This window comes from Pan paniscus, chromosome 4, assembly GCF_029289425.2.
Source record: "Pan paniscus chromosome 4, NHGRI_mPanPan1-v2.0_pri, whole genome shotgun sequence".
Taxonomy (NCBI): Eukaryota; Metazoa; Chordata; class Mammalia; order Primates; family Hominidae; genus Pan; species Pan paniscus.
This window is the reverse complement of record NC_073253.2, coordinates 82,890,388-82,913,825: the sequence shown is the minus strand read 5'-3', so window position 1 is coordinate 82,913,825 and position 23,438 is coordinate 82,890,388. Positions and strand designations below refer to the sequence as shown.

General features: G+C 34.0%; 1 long non-coding RNA gene across 4 annotated transcripts; it reads left to right on the top strand.

Moving 5' to 3' along the window:
- Positions 1-2,820: 2,820 nt before the first annotated feature.
- On the top strand, positions 2,821-22,380 carry LOC103784532 (uncharacterized). Of its 4 annotated transcripts, none has more exons than XR_010112207.1 (4): positions 2,822-3,272; positions 6,282-13,300; positions 15,691-15,794; positions 17,328-22,380. It is a non-coding gene; the product is annotated as an uncharacterized LOC103784532 (long non-coding RNA). The 4 variants fall into 4 exon arrangements; XR_010112208.1 differs by having other exon boundaries at positions 2,830-3,272; positions 6,282-9,017; positions 13,186-13,300; positions 15,691-19,154; XR_610172.5 differs by lacking the exon at positions 17,328-22,380 and having other exon boundaries at positions 2,910-3,272; positions 6,282-6,442; positions 13,186-13,300; positions 15,691-16,921.
- The last annotated feature ends 1,058 nt before the right edge of the window (positions 22,381-23,438 follow it).

Genomic DNA, 23,438 nt, shown 5'->3' with positions numbered 1-23,438 from the left:
AGTAGAGTACCCATAAAATGTAAAGCCTTTCAATGATTTTAAATGACTATACACACTTTAGAGTAATTTCAGCACATCAAACCCTTTGATTTTTAGTTTTCATTGCCTTAATTTGAAAGAATGAAAAAATGCCAAACCAAAACAGCATTTATTATCAGTGAGAGTTGTAACTAACATGATTTTCAAATTAACTCAGACTTTACCATGTGAAACATACCGTTGTTACTAATGAGTCAAAAAAAACTGTAGCCACCATTATAGCAAATATTTATAATATTAATGAAAATTTATTTGTCAGACAAGATAGAATGTATTATTCTAGTATATATTTACAGTGGACCCATAGTATAGTTTTCTATTTTACACATCCCATGTGAGTGTGAAAGTTGGCTACTTGCAACTTCTCAGAGATATTTACATATAATTTATAAAAATCTGAATTGATTCAAAGTTAAGAAAACAGAATCACTCAATTACATTGGAAAATGTTCAAAGAATAACCAGTAAAGGCAATAAAAATGCTTCAAAATTTAAAGTAACAAAAAATTTATATTTTTATTCTAAGAAAACACAATAAAATTTGTTGACAATTACTAAAAATATCAGAATATCTCATATATGATTAAGTAAAACTCATTTGATTGATAGTATACTCAATTAAATTAAGAGCAATAAAATGCTGGTGTACAAGGGGGTTGATAAATAACACCACTCTTGTATGCCCAAGTTCTTAATCAAATGAGAAACTGGATAAGAAACCGGTAAAGTTAAACCAGATTCTACATGATTAGTGCTTTCTTGTGGGGAAGGGAGCTTATAATGCTAGATTCCAGAATTGTTCAAGGGTGTTCTGTCTAAACAGATTCTTCCCCAGGAATAAGCTGTTTTACTATGGGCCAGAGGAAACAGCAGTGCATATGGCCTTTGAGAATCTCTTAGTTCCAAAGAAAAATAAAACAGAGTTGTATTCTTTATAAAGAATTTGTCTTCCTCAACTTATCAATTAACATTAACTCATCTACACATCATGAATAGAATGAAATTAGGAGTGGATAGGTAACAAAGTGTTACAGTGAGGAAGCATCAGTAATAGAGATAGAGCATTCTCTCATCAATGAGGAGAAATCTATTGTATTAATATTACCTCCAAAAAATATTAAGATAATGTCATTAATTATTTCAATGGATGCTACAAAGCCCAGTATAATATGTAAAGATAAAATAAAATTGTATGAAATGTCTCAATTTTTATTAACTTGAGCATGAAATTAAATAAAAGCAACTAAGTTGTAAAAAATTGGAAAGCCTGATACAAAATAATTTAAATGATATAATTCTATGTCTTCGAAAAAAATTAAAGTTTAAGAAATCAGTTAAGTATAAGTATTTATACAAAGTTTATAACCTTTCCTTATACCAGCAAAGTACTTAGAGAGTAAATGATAGATAACAATGTTTCATTATTGCAACAAAATGGAAGGAAGAAAACAATAAATAGAAAGGGTTCTATAAGACAAATGTATGATCAAATGGAACAAAATTAAAGAGCTTTATTTTAATTATATATTTATATGTGTATAATAGGACAAGAAGACTAAATAAAATCTATATTTGTTTTCTTTATATGAACACTAAATAACAAATATTCTAAACCTGTCTATTAAAATTAATTTATTGTTTGGATAAAATTCTTTTTTATAGTAAGTGGAATATCAGAAAGCAGACTTAATAAAGTTATTTTAAAGTTAATCTCAAAAAATAAAAACAAAAGCAAAAATATAACCCTGAAATTCTGGTTAATCTTTGGCAGTGAAAACTCCCCATAGTCCATCCATCCTACTAATTGTAACTATAAACTTTGAATACTTTTTTTTTTTTTGAGACAGTGTCTCACTCTGTCGCCCAGGTTGGAGTGCAGTGGCACGATCTCGGCTCACTTCAACCTCTGCTGCCTGGGTTCAAGCGATTCTCCTGCCTCAGCCTCCTGAGTAGCTGGGATTACAGGCGCTTGCCACCGCGCCTGGCTAATTTTTGTAGTTTTTCTAAGTAGAGACGGGGAACTTTGGATACATTTTTTAGAGTAAAAAAAGTAAATTAAAAATACCCTAATTGAAAACTCTGAAAATAAACATATTAGTTTTTTTAAGAGATGTCAAAATTTGAAAAAGCAACTGTTATTAAAGTGATTTGCATTATTATTTTTTTCCTTGGGATATTTTTTCCCATTCACAGAGTGGAAAAGCATAGGTGACTACAAGTCTTGCTAGACACTCTGCTGTCAATTTGGCTAGGAAAAAAACGAAAACAAAAACAAGTAACGGACATTCAGTAAATATTAGCAGAGACAAAGGAATGTTACAAAGGAAGCAAATGGAAATTTTTTAAATGAAAAATAAAATATCTGAAATTAAACATTTATTAAGTTCAACAGCAAAAAAAGAATAATAGTAGGAAAATATGTTGAACATAAAATAGTATGTCCAAAAAGCCAGATCTAACTTCTTATTGCCTACAAGGAATCAACTTTGAATATAAAGAAAATGGTACAAATTTATAGATCGATAACAATTCCCCAACATAAAAAACACAGAACAATGAATGAGACTAAAGAGATACTTTGAAACAGAAAAATAAGGAAACCTCAAAACGTGAAGGACAATATTAAAAGGTCTAATGTATTTGTAATTTCGGTACCCAAAGTTAAAATTGGGGCATACTTCTAAATACCCAAAGACTTTCAAAATCTGCAGTACAATCAATGACATACATTTACGAATGAAAGAAGCTCAGCAAATTCCAAATAGTGTAAGTGGGAGCAAAATGCCTAGGCAGATAAAAAGGGGTCCCTAGAGAATTTCTGGCCTTCTTCACAAGTGTTTACATTAGATGCTTTTGTGCAGATGAGGGAACCTGCCCAGGGCTTGTCTGGGCATGCCCACAGTGGACTGGAGCCTGACATGCTCACTGGGGCAAGTGGGTGGAGCCATGAGGAATTCATGCCTTGCACAGGGGAGGAGCCTGCCCTCTTGAGCTCTTGTGGTGACCTGGGAATCAATGTGTGAGGTGGTGCTTTTTAGCAGGAACCCCTCTCGCTTTGCAAATAGTTTTTTGTTTGTTTTCCTTTTTGCCCAATAGAGCCCTGCTCTACTGACCCTTCAATGTGCCCGTGTGCCTAAATATTCCTGGTCGTGTGAAAAGAACCCAGGTATTAGCTGAACTAAGGAGCACAATTCTGCAACATTTTGGCACCCAAACACGGGGCTTGAGAAATGGTGAGTAAGATGCGAACAAAAACGCCCCTTTTTTTCCTTTACCTTCTAAGCCTTTGTGTCCTCGGACTTTTTCTGAGAGTAGGGGAAATTATACCTCCATCCCCTCCACTCCTGTCTCTTCCAGCGGTCAGGAATATCAGCCTTTTCCTGTTTTTAAGGGATAGACAGGTGAACCAGAGGCTCCCTGCTCCCCTCTTAAGTTCCTCGCCCTGCTGAGGAACCCATTTCCATAAGAATAAGATTTTCTTCCTGCAGGCATCTTTCCAACTCTGCACTTTAAACTTTTCTGCCTTTCTCTACCCTGCCAGCAGTTAACTTTTTAGTGAGAGTTATTTTTTTTTTCCTTTTAGAAGACATTTTACTAGGCCAGGAATTATAAGGATCACTGTTTATATTCTCTGTAAAGTTTTAATTATTAAAAATGATTCATGAGGTTGATTTTAATCTGTAGCCAATCTAGTGTGCTTTGCATGACTTTCTGTATGGTCAGTAGCAAACTTTGCTGCAGGTCTCCATCTAGTTTTACGTCTTTCAAGTGTGACCTGTAACCTCAGGGCAATGTTTCGTTTAGCCTCCACCATTTTACAGTGGCAGCTGGGTTCAATCCTGGCTTAAGGAATAAAATCCTTCTGGTTTGATATCTGGATGACCTTTGCAATTTGTTGATTCTTTTCCCCTCAACAGCCTTGGATTTTTCTTTCCCTGAGCCTTTAGTAAAGTTTGAAAGCCAGAAATATTGGCTGCTTGGCATAACTAAAACCAGATAACAAGGGATTTAAAACAATTTTCTTAAAGAGCACACAGCTTAGTTAAAAGTGTATATCCAAGTTATAGGCATATTTGAAAGGCCTTTATTTATTTAATTTTTTTTCCCTCTTGGATTTTGTTTTGCTGGAAAAAGGGTTTTTTTCTCAGTTGGCTGAATTCTTTTTCTCCATTTTGTCTTGCCACTCTTGATGCATGCACGTGAGGCTCTAAGATAACTCTGGGGTGCATGGGACTCCTTGAGAAAAACAGAAGGCACCACTGACCCCTTTTTGGGAAGAAATCTGTTTTCCTCATGGAACCCCAGGAATTAAAAGCAGATAGATCCCTCTCAAAATCTGTTTTTGCCTCCCAATTATGCCTGTTTATTACGCCCTAGAAGCAGCATGTTTTCCTAGCCCTGTCTCTTAAAGGGATCCGCCTGGAGGACAATAATCCTATTAGGAGACTGGCAAATGAAAAACCTTGTGGCTGCTGAGTTTTCTTCTGCCTGGCTGTGTAGTTATATATGTGTTGTATTTGTGATGTTTATAAAAACAGCTCTAATTGGCCTAAAGAAAAATAAGCACTTGGATCAAATATTTTTTAATGGAAAGATAAAAGCTGTCGTAGCTTTTAGTTCTCATGACTTTAATCTTTGAGAAATAAAAACAGCCTTAAAGATTATTTGGTGAAATGCAGATGTCATCAAAATTTAAATAGGTGGACTAAATTATGCACGTCAGATACTAGGTTTGCTAAATGTTTTAAGGCTATAAAATGCTTTTTGAGAATGATTCAATTTGCTGGCTTCACAACTGGTAAGGCCCGGAGACATATATTACTAACCACGCCCTTAGTTGTGCTGGAAGGAGTCAAACCTTGGCTGCACCTAGCACATAATTAAAACAACGTACCAGGTTTTACTTTAAAAGTAAAAATTGCTAGGAGTTACCATTATAACATGTAATTGAGACCACTAAAAATATATTTACATTTGAGTTATGTGAGAACAGTAAAATATGTTTTTAGTAAAAGATTATAAGAAGGCATAGAAATGTAAAATTCTGCCTAAGGTTAAAAGATTGTTTTGAATTAAATAAGATAACAGTAAAAGTTCAAACAAGTTGTGGAAGGATTGCAAAAATTAACCTTGCAAAGGAAATCCCATGTGTGAACATATTGACTAAATTCAAAGAATATTATATGGTTTTTCTGTAAATTCAGCATTGAAATAGAAGCATAACAAGGTACTCTTAAAGCAGTAAGCTACTCTTCAGCAAAATTTGTAAAGTGTTATAACAGATTTTTGCTTTTAGAATTTCTGAGTCATCATTTTAGCAAAGTAAATAACATGGTAATCTGGAATCCTATTTCATAACATCAAGTATTTTAAATCCCTAACATACTTAACAGCCTTCCCAAAATCAAACTTCAGTTTCAAAATTGTCTTTCTTGATACCAGACTTTTGGATGCTACAGAGGACACCTGCAACATCAAAAAAAGTAAGGTAAATGGATTATCTGATATGTTTTAGGTACATGGGATTGACAAAACGGTGTTCAATCCTTTTTAGGTTGTATTTTTGTGAATAATACTAATAGTACTAATAATAATACTAACGTATGGTTCCAAACTTTTATGGGATTTAAAAAATTCTAATGTTTGAGCATATACTATCAATCATAATTATAGCTATTATGTTAAGTTATTGTAAACCATAGAGATAACCAAATTTATTTGTCAATCATGTTTCTGACTGCAACTACCCTGGACATTTTGTTACTCACAAACCATTGTTGTCTTGTTTTGATCCTATCCTCTTCACATGATGTTTATAATCAGCTATGGAACTTTGACAGGTGTTCTCAAATGCAGGCTTCTCATAACTTTGGAGATTGTGACATTGGAATAAAGGAAAAACATACAGGACTCATGAAAATTGAAATGTTCATGGAGAGCAAGCAAAACAAGAGTTAACTGAATGGACTGAACTAATAGAAAACTGAAGTAATCTTTTTAGCTTTTGCTTGGAATATTGCTGATCATTATTTTGTTTTTCAGAGTCCAGGAAACTTATTTTGAACTATTTATGACCTTTAATAATTGAGTAAGGTGTACTCCTGTGAACAAAATTTGGAGCATTATTTGTCTCTCTCTGCCTGGCTTCTCCAGAATTTAGAAACTAATATTGAGTATTCTTAACTTATGGCAGTATAGTCATTTGCATCAGTGCAATAAGAATCCTTTTTCTTTTGCAACAGAATGCAATTGGAGAAACTGGTTGTTTTACCAGGCGTTGATTGGAAATGTGTGCTTCCCTTTAAGCAGTCAAGCTCAACTTGCAGAGCTGATGGAAACCCCTTGGGAAAACTGGCCTCAAACGTTTGTCTACACAGTCCACATACAGGGTTCTTAACCTGCGGTGAGTAAAGAATGTCACTTTCCAACAGGCCCAGATATCATATGCTCTTGGGACCTCAAGAAGAGAGGAGTTTACACAATTCAAAGGTGTGTGAGGATACAAACCTAGGGCTGGGCTCAGCTTTAAATGGTCTTATCTGAGATTCTTTGTGAAACAGATTTTCATGAAAGCCAATCTAGAGGGCCTACGTAGAAATAATTGTTTTTGCTGCACTTTATGCACATAATCAAGCCAATTATAAGACTAAAGTCTATATTGCAAGCAACACACTCCTATTATGATTTGTTTTTAACAGAAATGAGAATGAGACAGAGAGAAATTATGTTTCAAAACTTATCATCATTAGTTTCTAGACTTATTATTTCTTTTTAAGTTTTTACCTACATTTTAGACTGACCCTGCTTGTGCCTGTGAACCAACCAACAATCTCTGGCTGCAGCTCAGAAAGGACAAAAGAGAATGGGTAATGTAAAAATCTGGATCAGTATTTTAGTTCTGAACAATTATCCTGCAAATCCTGCCAGCTGATGGGAATAAATAGGATGCCCATCATCCGGAGGTTTACTTTTTGAGAAAGTAAAACCAAGGGAGCTAACCAAAGTAAAACCCCATACACCCAAATCTTAGCAAGCATAACTATAGCCACCAGTTATCCGGGTGTGTCACAAGACACCCTTTTCTTTCCTTTGTTGGAGGAGAACTCATTTCCACAGCTTCACTTTAGCATTATGGCTTATGTTAAGGAGTCTATGCAACTTCCATGCTGAGACACGTTTTTGGTCCCAAAGTTAATTCCAAGCTTTGTGTCAAAAGCCTAAGAAAACTGGATCTTAGGGATCCAGAAGCCAGACAATAATGAAAGTCAAAAGGCACAGCACAGGTGAGCATGACTAATTCCCGCTGATTAAGCCAAGCTTCCTGTTTCATGGATAAAGGTCATGCTAGTATCCATGGCATAAATGAGGTCTAGAGAATTAAAAGGCTACTGCCAGCAGGGGAGATAGGGAGGACATAAGACAGGGCAGCTATTCCCATCCCCTAGACCCCCTGTTAACATGGATGAAAGCCACTTTGACACCCATGGGTGGCACCCTGTCACAGTTGGTGGGACTCAGCAATACAGGGACAGAGGAAAGAAAAAGGAACAACTCAATTTCTCTTCCTCACACACCCTGAGTATTTGCTAGAAAAAGAAAGGAACCAGGCACACATGCTCCTCTATTTCTAGATGAGTAGCCATTCATCTTTAGTCTGCACCCTTTTAGAACATGTCCCGAACCCCTGGGACTCTTCTGAAAAAAATGCCTTCTTTTTTCCTTTTTCTTCCTCTGTCCTCTATTCACTGGTAGGTAGGTAATGGTGTCCCATACCACAGAACACTTCCCTCAGATGCATCCTTCAAACTGGGAGGAGTTAATTTCTCAAACCGTAGACTAATTGGCTTAGGATTAGGTTCAGGGGAAGGGAACACAGAAACATGACATGCCAGCAAAAGGGTAAAAGGTTTTTTTTTCCCCGTTAGGCTTTTGGCCTCTCTCTCCCTGTGCAAACTGGTAAAAGGCCTCTGGATTTTCTATTTGTCCTTACTCACTGCTTGTTTCGTTTTGATACATATTTTCTAATAACCTGTTTGTCTCTTCTCACTTTTAGGCCATCAAACTCCAGTCTGCACCTGGAGCCTTGGATGATGGCCTTTTTTACTGGGAACCCTGAAATAGGCCTCTGAGGGAAATCTGATTGCCATTTTCCCAAAACAGCTTCCCTGACAATAGGAAGCAATTAAGATTGGTCTTCATCCTTATCTTTATCCTTATTCTCATGGCAGTTAGAGGTACTTCTTTAGAGGGGGGAATGAGACAGCCAAATGCCTAGGCAGATAAAAAGGTGTCCCTGGAGAATTTCCAACCCATCACACAAGTGTTTACATCAGATGCTTTTGTGTAGATGAGGGAAACTTCCCAGGGCTTGTCTGGGTATGCCCACAGTGGACTGGAGCCCAACATGCACACTGGAGGAAGTGGGTGGAGCCACGTGGATGTCATGCCTTATGCAGGGGAGGAGCCTGCTCTCTTCAGCTCCTGTGGTAATGTGGGAATCGATCTGTGAGGTGAGGACCCGGTAGCAGGAACCCCTCTCGCTTTGCTGAAAGTTTTATTTTTCTTTTTGCCCTATAAAACCCTGTTCTACTAACCCTCCAATGTGTCTGCATTCCTAAATTTTCCTGGTCATGTGACGAGAACCTAGGTTTTAGCTGAACTAAGGAGCAAAATTCTGCAACATAAAGTCTAAGAAAACTATGCCTATATCCATTAAATCAAATGTTAAAAAGCAAATATAAAGAAAAAGTCTTCACAGCACTAGAGAAAAGTGAAACATTATACATAAAGAAGTAATAATTTGAATGGATTGTCAGAAACCATGACTAGAAGACAGAGGAGCAACATTTTCAAATTTCATAGAGAAAGGAAAAAAAGAAAAGAAGAAAAAAAACAAGACATAATAAAACACCGGTCATTTTAGTATTCTATACCCATTGAACATAACCTTCAATAGAATGTGAAGTAGACATATTCAGGTGAATAAAAAATCAAGAGAATAATAGTTATGTTCTACGTGAAATTATAAAGGAAATTTCTCAGACTAGGTGGAAATTATACTAGTGAGAAACAGATTTGAAGGACTAAAGGAAGAGATGTTAGACTGACAAAGTCAATTTTTGAAAGCAAGATCTAACTTCTTATTGGCTACAAGGAATCCACTTTTAATATACAAAAATAGGTAATAATTAAATTGCTAGAAAATACATTTCAAATAAAGAATCAGCACATGTAGCTTGGAGAAGATATATTAACATAAAAAGGACTTCAATAAAAGCAGTATTATGAGAAGACATTTATGCAGCCAAAAAACACATGAAAAAATGCTCACCATCACTGGCCATCAGAGAAATGCAAATCAAAACCACAATGAGATACCATCTCACACCAGTTAGAATGGCAATCATTAAAAAGTCAGGAAACAACAGGTGCTGGAGAGGATGTGGAGAAATAGGAACACTTTTACACTGTTGGTAGGACTGTAAACTAGTTCAACCATTGTGGAAGTCAGTGTGGCGATTCCTCAGGGATCTAGAACTAGAAATACCATTTGACCCAGCCATCCCATTACTGGGTATATACCCAAAGGACTATAAATCATGCTGCTATAAAGACACATGCACACGTATGTTTATTGCGGCATTATTCACAATAGCAAAGACTTGGAACCAACCCAAATGTCCAACAATGATAGACTGGATTAAGAAAATGTGGCACATATACACCATGGAATACTATGCAGCCATAAAAAATGATGAGTTCATGTCCTATGTAGGGACATGGATGAAATTGGAAATCATCATTGTAAGTAAACTGAGGCAAGAACAAAAAACCAAACACCACATATTCTCACTCATAGGTGGGAATCGAACAATGAGAACACATGGACACAGGAAGGGGAACATCACACTCTGGGGACTGTTGTGGGGTGGGGGGAGGGAGGAGGGATAGCATTAGGAGATATACCTAATGCTAGATGACGAGTTAATGGGTGCAGCACACCAACATGGCACATGTATACATATGTAACTAAACTTTACATTGTGCACATGTACCCTAAAACTTAAAGTATAATAATAATAAAATAAAATAAAAATTTATCAGAAAAACAATATCAATTATAATGTATATACCTAATAAGAGAGCCTCAAAATATTTGAAACAAATCTGACAGAATTAAAAAGAATGGATAAATTCACAATTATAGAAAAAGATTATACGCCAGTTTCTTAATAATTGATACAACCACTGGAGAAATAATAAGAAAGCAAAAATAAAGACTTAGATCCAAATAACACTTTGTACTAATCGATATTTCTAGAAAACGGCAGTCAACATTGTTTTCCAGTGTTCATGTATATTCACCATGGTAGACCCTTTACTGTATATAAACCTAATGTTGATAAGTTTAAACAGATTAACAATTTATAGAGTGTATTATCCAGTTACAATGAAACCTAATTAAAAATTAGTGATTGTACTCTAGGAAAGCAAAGCTCTTTTAAATCATCCATTAGTCAAAGAGGAAATCTCTAAAATGTAAATTCTGTGAAAAGGGAGTTTAGTTTTACACACTGTTTTGTTCCCAGCATCTAGACGAGTGACTGGCAATTAGTAAATTGTTAACAACTATTATTATAAGAAATGCCCCAGGGGACAGAGAAAGAAATGATAAGGAAATATGCAACGATTTTTCATGAGAAATAAATGATGAACAGGTTTTTCATGAAAGATGTAACAGAGGCCCAGCATGGGGCAGGATGGCAATACACATTGGTCTATCTCCTAGGAAACACACAGATTAATGGCTAAAAACACATGCCTACAAAAGACAATACTTAGAGTTTACAATCAAGACTCTATTACGAACTCTATAAACTAGAGCAATATTCTAAAATTATTGATTCTTTAGTTTCCTAATAGAAAAAACTTAAGAAATAATAAAGCAAAGTTTTTTGTTGTTGTTTTATGGTCAAGCTTAATTGAAGTGATTTGTGTTAACGTGCTCAGTACAGTAACTGGTTCGAAACAAAGAAATCAATGAATAATACTATTATCACAATTATATGCTGTTAATGCCAGAAAGACTAAGCATCTGATTCCTAACATCAAGGTTTGTAAGACTGTGTGAACTTTGTAACCTCACTTAATCTCTTAGATATATATTTCCTTTAAGGAAAACATGGGAGAAAAGAGCATTTGTGTGCTATGGAGCAATTTAGAACTCATTTCTTGGGGGAAAATGGCTAATATAATATTAATATTAGTATTATTGTGATTAAATGGATTAGGAGGTTCTACAAAGAAAAGTAGGTTAATTTAGAGAATAAATGTAAACTACAAATACAATAACTCATTTTATCAAACTATTTTGGTGTTATGGATTTTTACACAGTGAACAAAACACACTTGATTTTCTTTAGGAAATGATACACTATTATTAAGAAATGAGTATATAGAGGCTTAGCTCTATTTTTGAAATGACTCTCTAAGGTCTTACAAATTGAAAAAGCAAAACCCAAGACAAAAAAAAATTAACTTGCAAAAGTCAGTATTATCTACAGGAATTAACAAAGAAAAAGACTCAAATCTCTGAATATTTAATGTGTGGGTTTATGAGTTTTTTTTTTTTTTTTTTTTTTTGCTCTGTTTTGTTTTGTTTTTTTGAGATGGAGTCTCACTCTGTCACCCAGGCTGGAGTGCAGTGGCGCGATCTCGGCTCACTGCAACCTCTGCCTCCCAGGTTCAAGCGATTCTCCTGCCTCAGCCTCCTGAGTAGCTGGGACTATAGGCGCCCACCACCATGCACGGCTAATTTTTGTACATTTAGTAGAGACAGGGTCTCACCATATTGGCCAGGCTGGTCTTGAACTACTGACCTTGTGGTCCACCCACCTTGGTCTCCCAAAGTGCTGGGATTACAGTTGTGAGCCACCGTGCCCAGCCAAGTTTAATATGTTGTTCGATTTGTTACTTTCCTTTGTCTCCGCTTCCCCTCTCTGAATTAAAATCAATGCCTTGATTTGTCAAATATGTAGTGAGCACCCACTATGTATAAATCTTTGCATCATTTGCCACAAAAAAAGGCTGATATCAGTTATATCAAGCATTAGAATGTACTAGAAACAATAAGGAAAAAAGTGACAGATAAATACAACAGAAATAGAATATATCTAATATTGCTTTAAAGTTATAATTTGTAATTTTAATTCAACCTGTAGCAGTCTGGTTAGTTTTAAGTATTTATTGAAATTCTATGGACTGTATTTGTAAACTGAGGGTTAAAACAAATAGCCTGCAGATTTTCTGTATGGACTTATTAGAATGGTATATATAAATTGCCTGCCTGATATAAAGTAAGTCACTTCATATATAGTAGTTACTGTTACTATATTTGGGGAAAACCATGAAAGTTTCATAAAAAAAAGTGTCCTTTGAGCTTTTACAAACCAGCTTAGTAGGTAGAGTCTGAAAGTTAAATGTGTGTGTGTGCCCGTGTGTGTGTGCACGTGTGTGTGCCATGGCCCACTTGGACAATTTGTTCAGTTTTACAAACTACCCATCAAAATATGTGTTTAAATGCATAAATTACATAGAAATACATAGTATTACAATAAACATGAAATATATTGACAATTATTACAGTATTTTATAAATTGTAACATATATATGCTTCTCATAACACAATAAATAAGAAAGCATTTAAATCTAGGTAAGTTAAGTTTTATGTTTCAAGAAGGATTAGTGTAATGAATGTAATGGCTGAACATTAAACTCTAGGCTGGTTGTTAACTGCCTTTTACATATTGATCAGCAAATGATTGTGAATGGGCAATGATGGAAAGTAACTTCCTGTCTGGGTCAGAATTGGAGAACTCTGAATTTGAGTGTTTTGTGGCCTAATGACTATTGCCAGGCCCAATATAGCTCAATAGATGGCCAGTTTTATGGCATAGCCATCTGTAGAGAGGAAGATGGTAATCACTAATGTTTTGTTGATCAAAATAATTATGATTTTGCAATAAAGATAACTATAAATGGCTTTTTGAGGTATCTGCAAAAGATATATCAAATGAAAATAATCTGAAATTTCAAAGATGTGTTGTTTCCATGCCAGATCTCAAAATCCCTGAATTTCACACACAGATTCCATGAACTCTAAGTTAAGAACACATGATCTGGATGTTTGACAAAATACCTTCAGCAGGAATAATGAAAGCCCTGACATTTCTGTGTGCATAAAAACTGGAAAACTTTAAAAGTAATAAATCACTAAGTCTTTATAAAAATCGATGAGTTAGGTGTGTATTAGCTTATATCGCAGATGAGGAAACTGTAACATGGAATGGATAAATAATTTGCTAAAGTCACATAGATTGTGAGTAGGAAACTGGAAATTGAACAACAGCTGTATTGCTTCATGGTCAGTGGTTAATGCTTCAATAACTACACTAAAAGGCTTATTTAAAAGGCTTTTTCACAGATGCATTTATTCTCTTCTACATAATTAGTAATGAAATTTTAGTAATATCTGTAGCAAAAAGAACCAGGTTTAGGTTGTTGTACAAAATGGCAAATGCATAGAGGGTCAGTTATACCACGAAAAGTTTTATGAATACTCAAACTCACCTACTAATGGCAACAGTGAGAGAATGTGGAGGTCATCCTGAAGAGACATCATCACCCAGGCCTATCAAATCTAACCACTCTTATGTTACTTTCTCATTTTTAATTTAGCATTTTTCATATGCTGCCATGTATATGCCATTTTTCACTCTATATGATTTGGGAAGATTTTCTTTAAACAATAAAACAAAATTATTGACCACACCCTCAACACTAGGTGATCATATATTTTAGGCTAAATCATTTATCCTTATATAAAAGGAATAATATTATCCCTGAAAACATAGAAGACTGATTGGTATATACATGTGTATACATATATATATATATATGATTAAATCAATATGTATATTCAACCTGAGAATGACTTTTTGATATCACAATACCCTTGAGTATCAGGTTTTTGAAAGGATCTCAGACTTCTAGAAGTCCAGTCTGAAAATGTAATCTTTGGAAACACAGGTATCAAAAGGTTTTCAAAATATTTGAGTGTAAAACAGAATTATTTACTAATAAGTTATTAATATTTATATAAAGCATATAGCCATTTGGGATATTAAATATTTTTATGTTATCTTTTGTGGCACTATGAAAGATTGGAGTCTTTCACGTCTATCACATTGTCATTTTAAAATACACTAAATAAATCTAAAAATAGTAATTATAATAACTAGTCATCAGAAGATCTAGGCTTTCAGATGTTAAAAATTATGACTTAGTCACCTTCATGGAAGCATTTAATTGAGCAAGAAACTCAATGTGAAATTCATATGTTGCTACCAAAAACTGTCATAAATCAATGTGCTTCATTACATTACTGCCATAAATAAGTGGCTTAGGTGGAAAAAGAAATATGTTTTGTGATATTATTCAGTAACCCATTTTAACATTGGAATCTTTAAAAAAATCAAATCCAGCTGGTCATGTATATCTCATAGATTGCAGGTCTTTTCCATTGTAGACTGACTGCAATTTGGAAATGTGGATTTGTCAACCAGGAAATGTATGAGATATGAAGATGCTGTCTGAGATAGTTGGTCCTTCAGAAATCTAATAGAGCAACAGTCTAGATATACTGAGGAATAATAGCTATATGTTAATAAATTCCATAATTGTTCTCATAGGCTCAGTGTGATTCAGCATAGGAAACTCATAAAACATTGCTATGGCCTTTAGAAGACTGAAATGCAAGTCTCCTTGAGCAACAGGTTACTGAAGAGATCTCAGACTCTTACAAGTCCCGTCCAATAGTGTAACACATTTATGTATATCCTATATCCAATAATGTAACTAAACTTAAACTACCCGATAACTAAAATTATTTGGTAAAGCTCCTATATTTCATCCACCCTAGATAAAATAATGCTGGTTAAATTTTCATTTTAAAGAATTGTTTGGTTATTGGCTAAATTTTAATGAGCCATGATCTTAGTTTAGTAAATTTTTAACATAAAATTATGCTAAACAAGATATGATATATAAACAAAAAGACTTTAATTTCTTAGGCTTCTTTTTATGGTGCACTTTGCCATTGAAAAATTAAATTTTTATGCTATAAATTCAGTAAGGTCATACATACGTAAAACTTTCTATAATAGTCTCGATTTTGAGATGGCTTGAGGGTCAGATGTAAGGAAATTTTACATAGGTTAGACTGTGATTAGTAGACTGGATTTTTTTTTTTTTTTTTTTTTTTGAGTTGGAGTTTTGCTCTTGTTGCCCAGACTGGAGTGCAATGGCATTATCTCAGCTCACTGCAACATCCGCCTCCCGGGTTCAAGCAATTATCCTGCTTCAGTCTCCGGAGTAGCTGGGATTACAATAGACTGGATTTTATCAAGGAATGTATTTCTTCTAGAAAATAGATACACTTTCAAAGATACGTTAATTTACATGAGAGCTTGCCTGTGTGCACAATAGAAAGCCAAAAATAAAGAGGTTATCATCTAATGGCACAAAGTTTTCATATTTCATAAGCTTGCATTTTCTTTTCTTATTAAACACCGTCTCACCTTTCTTTTTCAGGAAACACTTTCTGAAAATGTCAGAACTCTTGAAAACATGGATGAGGAAAAGCATAAGTACTGCTTTATGCTTGTCTTATGAATTTTAAAAGATGTAATTTAAAGGTACTTTAAAGTGATATTTGTGCCCTTGTAACTGATTCAAAGTAGACTGCTAAGGACAATAAGTAATAAGAGTCTACAAATATCAATAAATTATGAGAAAAAAACGGTCTAATGGTACTTAAAATTGCATTGTGATTTATTAAATAACATATTGAACAGCTCCACCTGTAACATTAAGATTCCATTTGAGCATATAGAAAATATATTTATCGCAACCTGAAGTGATTTGGAAAGTATGCTGGGAAGAAAATATATTTACAAATTAGTCTCAGAGGGTAGGTATCCTGTAGCCAGATGGAATAAGAAGAGAGGGAAGGGAGATTTTGTTCAAAGGGGGAGCATAAGCTAAGGAATAAAGCCACAAGCAATGATTAAATTAGGTAAAGTGCAATTAGCTGAATATTGCATAAGCATACATATGGGAAGAAGTGGAAAAAGGAGTGACAATATGAAACTAAAGGGTTTGAAGTGTTCAAGATAATACTAGGCTTCCTAGCCTATTCCGAGACATCTTATTTTAGAGTGCAATAGATAAGAACTCTAAGGATGAAAGTAGGAGACATGCATTCTAGTCTACGTTTTGGTTAATGGACTGAAAGTGAAAGATGGACTGAAATTGGGGGATGGAATAAAAATGTGATAGAATAGAAAATAGAAAAATCAATTAGCCTAATGTGATTGATACTTAGAGAAAATATGGAAAATAGTAAATTGGTGATATATATCTTTTCTAATTCACCAGGGTGAGTGAACAAAGGAAATCGGATTTAAAAGTATTCATGACATAGATGCAATAAGGTTTCTCAGTCAGACATAGCAAATTGAGGGAAGGGAAGATTTAGAGGATTGGAAAATGTCTTGCTTGTAGACTAATAGGATATCAATAAGCCATATGAGCAATAATTTGAAATCGTTTTTGTAAAGTATCATGAAGGTAAACCCTGTTTAGAACAAATTAGATTTGAAGTACTTGTGACAAATGCAGTTAACAATGCCTTTATGCAGCTGGAAAATTGTTGCTTAGCAGAAAAGCTTGTGCTGGACAAATAGATGTCCAAATTGAATAGATGTTTTCTTAAGCTGAACTAATTGAGACAAATATCCTTATTAAATCAAAAAATTAAAAATTGAAATAACTTACCTATGATAGGGTAAATAATTTTATTAATATTCACAAGAAATATGTGATGTATATGTGTATGTACATATGTATACATAGTAATAATACTTAAATAGTGCTATTTTTAAATGATATTTTACATAGTGCTTTTTTAAATGATTTTTCAGTCATCGTTGTTGGTCTGTGTTATTTTAATCATCAAAGCTGATTGATTTCTGTTTTTGTGTTTTTTTTTGTTTTTTTTGAGGTGGAGTCTCACTCTGTCACCCATGGTGGAGTACAGTAGTGCGGTCTTAGCTCACTACAAACTCCACTTCCCTGATTCAAGTAATTCTTGTGCCTCAGCCTCTCGAGTAGCTTGGATTGCAGGAATGCACCACCACGAGCTGCTAAATTTTTTGTATTTTTTGTAGAGACGGGTTTTGCCATGTTGGCCAAGTTGGTCTCAAACTCCTGACCTCAAGTGATCCGCCCTGGCTTCCCAAGCCCAGCTGATTCCTGTTTAAATAAAAACTTACAAAGATCTTCCCACAAGCACTTTATCTTACAATTTACTGAACAATAGAGGCAGTGAAGATGTTTTTCAGAAAGCAATTGTGATCCTGACATTTTCTTCTTATAATCCTGTGCTTTCCTCATTTTTTTATATTAAAAGTAATAGTTCTTGTGATGGCACCTAGGATTTGTAACAACGTGTACCCTCATTTCCTGCATGACCTTTTTTATGTCACTTCTTCAGATGCAAAGTATACTCCCTCAGTGTCATTACATTATTTGATTTTTGCCCTGTTCCCTCACCTTTCCATGTGTTTATTTGCCTATGCCCATCTCCTAGTCACATTTTATCTAGTTAACGCCAACTTGACTTTCAATGCTGTTCAAGATTTACCTCAATCTCAAGTGTTTTCTCTTTATATTCCATACACGCTTAGCTTGGCTGCCAATCCTCTTGGCTGCCAAAGAATCCCAAATTATCTCTTTCAAAAATACAAGAAATAAAGGATGGAGGATAGGAAGGAGGGTGGTCAGGAAAGAACAAAGAAAGGAGGGGAGAGGAAAAAAAGAGAGAAAGAAAGAGAATTAAAGTTAAGGAGGAAGAATTTCACACTGAATTAAAATTGATAATATTCAGGAATGATTTTATAGTAGGCATACAGTGATAAATATTAGTTAAATTAATGAATTATTCCAAAAGATCATGATTTGTAAAAATTACCCTGAAGCACTTTAGGAATATTACATTGAAGTAGGTATGCAATTTCTAAAGAAACTGGACTGCAAAAATAGCCATCGTGTGTACCTGTGGACCAGAATATTATATTTTGCCCAAGTTTGAAGTGTTAAAGTGCCCAAATTGCTCTTATTTTAACCTAGCAAATTTTCAGCAGAACTTAAGCTCATATAGTATTTGATTTTTTCATTTCTCACAACTGTTGGAATTCTGTTTTATTGAAAATTATACAATAAAATGTTAAAAAATCTTTGTTCCTGCAGTTATGTAATCTTATGCCAAAGTCAATAAATTATTAAATTAAAATCAAACCCACTAAGCCTAACAATTTGAGAAAATGATTATTAAAACATATACCATTTAGAAGGGCAATGCCTTTTTAATATTATAGTGAAGACAAATAACCCTATCAATTATTTAATACACCAAGAATACAAGGATATAAAATATTTTTCTCTCATATATCACATTATCTGATGTATTTAGCTGTGATGACATTCCAGAAAACATCACTTTTTAGAATTTCTAAGATTTTATTATGTTGCTAGCAAATCGATTTTTTTCACGTACTGTAACTAAATCCCTAAATGGGCTTCATGAGAACTATTTTCAATGTGATATTAATCATATTTTATTCATCATCCATACATAGATGGTAGCTTATCTGGTATTCCTAGTGTTTGAAGTGAAGAGTAACACACACACACACACACACACACACACACACCAATACCAATTTAATTGATAAATATATAATCATTTATTTTCAAATATTTATTTTGATACTTGCTTGTGTACTTACTTGTAATGTAGGTCTGTAAAAGGGACTATTTTCTTTCTGTGAAACTGAAGCTTAAAGCAGTGCTTGTCACAAATTCAAAATCACCTTGCTTCGTCAACATTTTCAGATGTTTTTGGCTCAGTCTGATGAGAGCATCAGTGCAGTAAAGGGATCTTATTGAAATGTTTTAACTAAAGATAAAATGTCACCACTAGGAAAAAAATAAAATCAAGGAAATAAACAGAAAATCAATAAATGTGAAATGTATTATAAATTTATATAATAACAATGTAGTATGCTATAAACATCTCACTTTGTAAAATTAACAAGAATTCAGTGAGGCAGATCATTTTCTATGTGTTCAGAAGTCAAGTCTTTGATGGCTAATTTTTATATTACTTCATTACAATATCTCTACTGAAGCAAAATAATTGCAAATATTTTTGAATGAAATCAATTTATCTTTAATTTTAGATAATATTTGGTATAGTTGGCATAGATTCGTCACAAAGCATAGCTAACATCAATGTAGCCTTACGACTTCACATGTCTTTGTAATTATAGATCTTTTCTGAAATTGCAAAATTTTACTTTGAAATTATTGTTAATATTTACGTTGCACAACCACAAATGTAGAAATAAAATTATAAAATCTCCAGATAATGTTTTATTTTAACCACACATATGTTGTGATAGTTTCAAATAAATGAAAGCTCTACTGATTTATCATTTTCAACATCTTTACATTATTTAAGTAATATTAATTATATTTATGTAAAAATACCTGAATAGTCATAAAGAAAATTTAATAATAATGTATAATATATTGTTAACATCTTTTATTTTTACAAAAACACCAAGGAAGAAGCAGTGAGTATTTTTTATTTATTTTAAAAATTAACTTTTCAATAAATTATTTAGGAATGACTGGAAATGTGCTGAGACAAAGAAGCAGTTGTCACTGTACACAAACATGAAATCAATTACCTTTTGGAGAGTTTATGATGTGTGAGAGCTAGTGAAGTTACATTACAGAAGAGCATATAAAGAAATCCAGATCTGTATATATTGTAGTATAGTTTTAGTATAAATCTCTAAGATTACACTTTAGACTAAGCCACATAGTCAAACTGTTGTCTATTTATTCCTTTTGAAGATTGAAACTCCCACAACTTTGGCAGACCAACTCCTCAGAAAACATTATTCTTTGACATCAATATGTTTTGCACGAAATTGAATGACAAGTGAAAGGCATCAAATGGTGAGAATCTAGAAAATAGTGCATGTAGGGGAAGGCTTTGCTCAATACAAATCACTTGCATGGGACAGTCTTCTATAGTGAGTTTATTATATACGGGAACAGAGAGGTAATATGAAATGGAATATGGAATATGGCACTAGCAAGCACAAATATTCAAATATGTGGAGGAACAACTGGATGTGATAAAATATTTTAAAAAAATAGAAAAATGACAGTAGGAAAAAGACCGTATATATTTTTTGAGAATAAAAGATAGTTTCATTTCATTGGTGGACATGAGATGAGTTGATGCAGTATGCAGGTGGATACCATTTTTTTCAAAGAAAATATGAACAGAGTCTCAAATAACAAATGTTTATATGTGGGTTTCAAAGATAGAGAATAATAAAATAACCAAATATACATAATGTTCCAGTAAAATGATTCATTAGGGTTTACAGAAACTGTAACTAGAGAGAGACATTAACTTGCAGATGATTTATTTCTGGCTAATGTTGTGACAGGAGTGTAGCATTTCCATTCTTCTCAGTTTCCTATCTCACTTACCTTTTGAAAAGACATGATTCCATATTATAATTATTCTGTCTCTCTCTTTCTTTATTCATTTACCCTACTTTACTGAAAAATCTCAAACATCATAGAAACATGCATGTCTTGGTTCTCCAAGTTTGAAAGGAAAATAATGTAGAAAGCTCTGGTTTTTTTGCCCTAGCATTTATATACTCTCCAATCTCACTACTCCCATATCACTCTTCTACCTCTCTTAGAGCAAAATTGCCTCTTAAAAAAGGACATTGCACCCAGCATGGTGGCTCATGCCTGTAATCCCACAACTTTGGGAAATTGCGCCAGTGCACTCCAGCCTGGGTGACAGAGCGAGACTCCATCTAAAAAAAAAAAAGTACATTGCTGATTCCATTTCAGCATCACTCAATTACCATTCTCTAACTGTCTCTGATTTGTCTTTACCAAAAGCCACATCTGGCATAATTGGCAAAAGACTTTTTTTTTTCCCCACCATTCCAATGAACACAAAAATGACATTCTCAATATCAAATCAAATGATCACATTTTTATTCATATTTTACTCCAACTGAAACTATGAAGGATATAACTAATTTGTCCATTTTTCTTTAAGCACATATCTGTATTCATTTTGATAACCCAGCACTCTTGATTGTTCCCTTACTGAATGTTTGTCTCTTCTTAGTATCCTTTGCCCATTCTACTCCTTTAAAAAAACTGTTGCAGTAACCAAAGAGTTATTTTTGATTCCACTTCTTCGTCAAACTAAAGTCAGCTCTTTCAGGCTTCTGGATTTTGATATTAAATATGTGTTTAGCAGTTCAAATTTTATATATGTATATTCTAGCTCAGATCCAGAAATCTATTTCCTTCTTATCATTCTCGCTTGGATTCCTCAAGCAGTTTAACATGCTCTAAATATTTTTTCCATGTTTATTTAGGTTTCAACTCTACATACAGAATAGACTAATTTAATAATTTTATATGATCCTTGGTCTTTTACTTTATATGATCTTCTACATCCAATAGAAGGTTGTTCAGTTAAACCTTAAAAACCTATCGCACACTTTTTAATTCTCTGAGTTTTCATCAACACCATGGTAGAAACCTCCTCAATACAGAGTTTTGTAATAATTGCTCTTTAAATTCCCACCATGATATGTTACTATATATTCTGCTCAAAATGAAAAGGTTCACTATAAAACATGGTTTAAAAAAACAAACATTGATTTCCCTGCTTCAGGAGTTTCCTTTCCTATGGTAGATGAAACTAGGTACAACAATTTGTTGTTTGTTTTGGAGAGCTGTCAAGGCATGCTCCATGGCCTCTGGAACTAGGTAGATTGTATCACATACACTCTGGACCAACATACTTGCTACTTTCTGATTTGATCGGATTAACATGATGTCAACAATATAGTGGAACAATGTGATATTCTTGTCAGGTACAATCTCTTTGGACTATGTCAGACAAATGGCATGAGAGTTAACATAGTCCGCGAGCTAATTCATAAATGTGTATTGTTACCATTTTACATAAATGTAATCGTTGATGCCCTTATTTTCTCAGAGGGGTGGGGGAAAATTGCTATTCCCAGATTAATGTCTGTATGTTAGTGAATCTGAGTGAGTGCCAATCTACTTGAGCAAATAAACATCTGGAATAGCAGCTGTAATTGGATCTATGATTTTCTTGAATTTGCATTCATTTACTTTTATTCTCCAGAGTGCTTTTGTAAGGGTCACACTGGTAAATCAAAAAGAGGATGTAATGAGGGAATATCACCTGTGTCATTTTTTCAAGAATATCCAATCTCATATTTTCCCCTGCCACACAATACTATATTACTTTTGACACAATATGTTGAGTAGGAAGCAGCACTTATTGATAATTCTACTTGCCCTTCTTCACTACTGCAGATCTCACCCTACTAACCAAGGAACAAATATGAACATTTTTTTCAGCTAACAGAATATAATGTTTATTCCAATTATACATTTGTAAAAAAGGGAAGTGAAAATAAGTCTTTTGAGCCAGTGGACCCATTGTAAGCCCAAACTATGCTAGGACATTATTTATTACTTGAAGTCTCATTAGCCACATTCTTAAAGGTGGATCTCTTTGTATCAATGTCAATTGGATTCCAAATCAAACAATTATCAAAACGTTTGGACATTACCCTTTCTCAGTGTTGGTTACCTGAGTAAAGAATGATAGTTTTTGTGTTTCAGAAAGGACTAATGTAATCATCACCCTATACACACATTTGTCATGGTGGTGCAAGAGACTTTCTCTGGAAGATTTAGCCTCTCTTTTGTTTAATAGATTCTGAGTCTACAATGGTTGGAGAACGGGGCAAGGGAACATGGCTTTTCATTGGATTGACTGCTTTTAATCCCCGATCTGCCATTTTTTATTTTGTATTTAATAAAACATTCTGGTAGGTTGAGCAATTCTATTATTGACTGAGACCATATGTTTTGCCCCTATGACCTTGTTGTCTGTTAACTATCTCTGTAGTTCTCTATGAATCACTTCTTTTCCCAACCATCCTCCCTTCCTCACTGTGATAATTGCACCCACCTTTCTTCTGATGGTTAAGTGCTGCCATCCAGTCTCTGAGACATCAGAATTCTATCATTCTCATTTCTATCATGGCAAAAAGTTATGCATCAACATTTTCTACTCTCAGTCCTAATCTGCAAAGCTGGTTGCCTACGTGTTT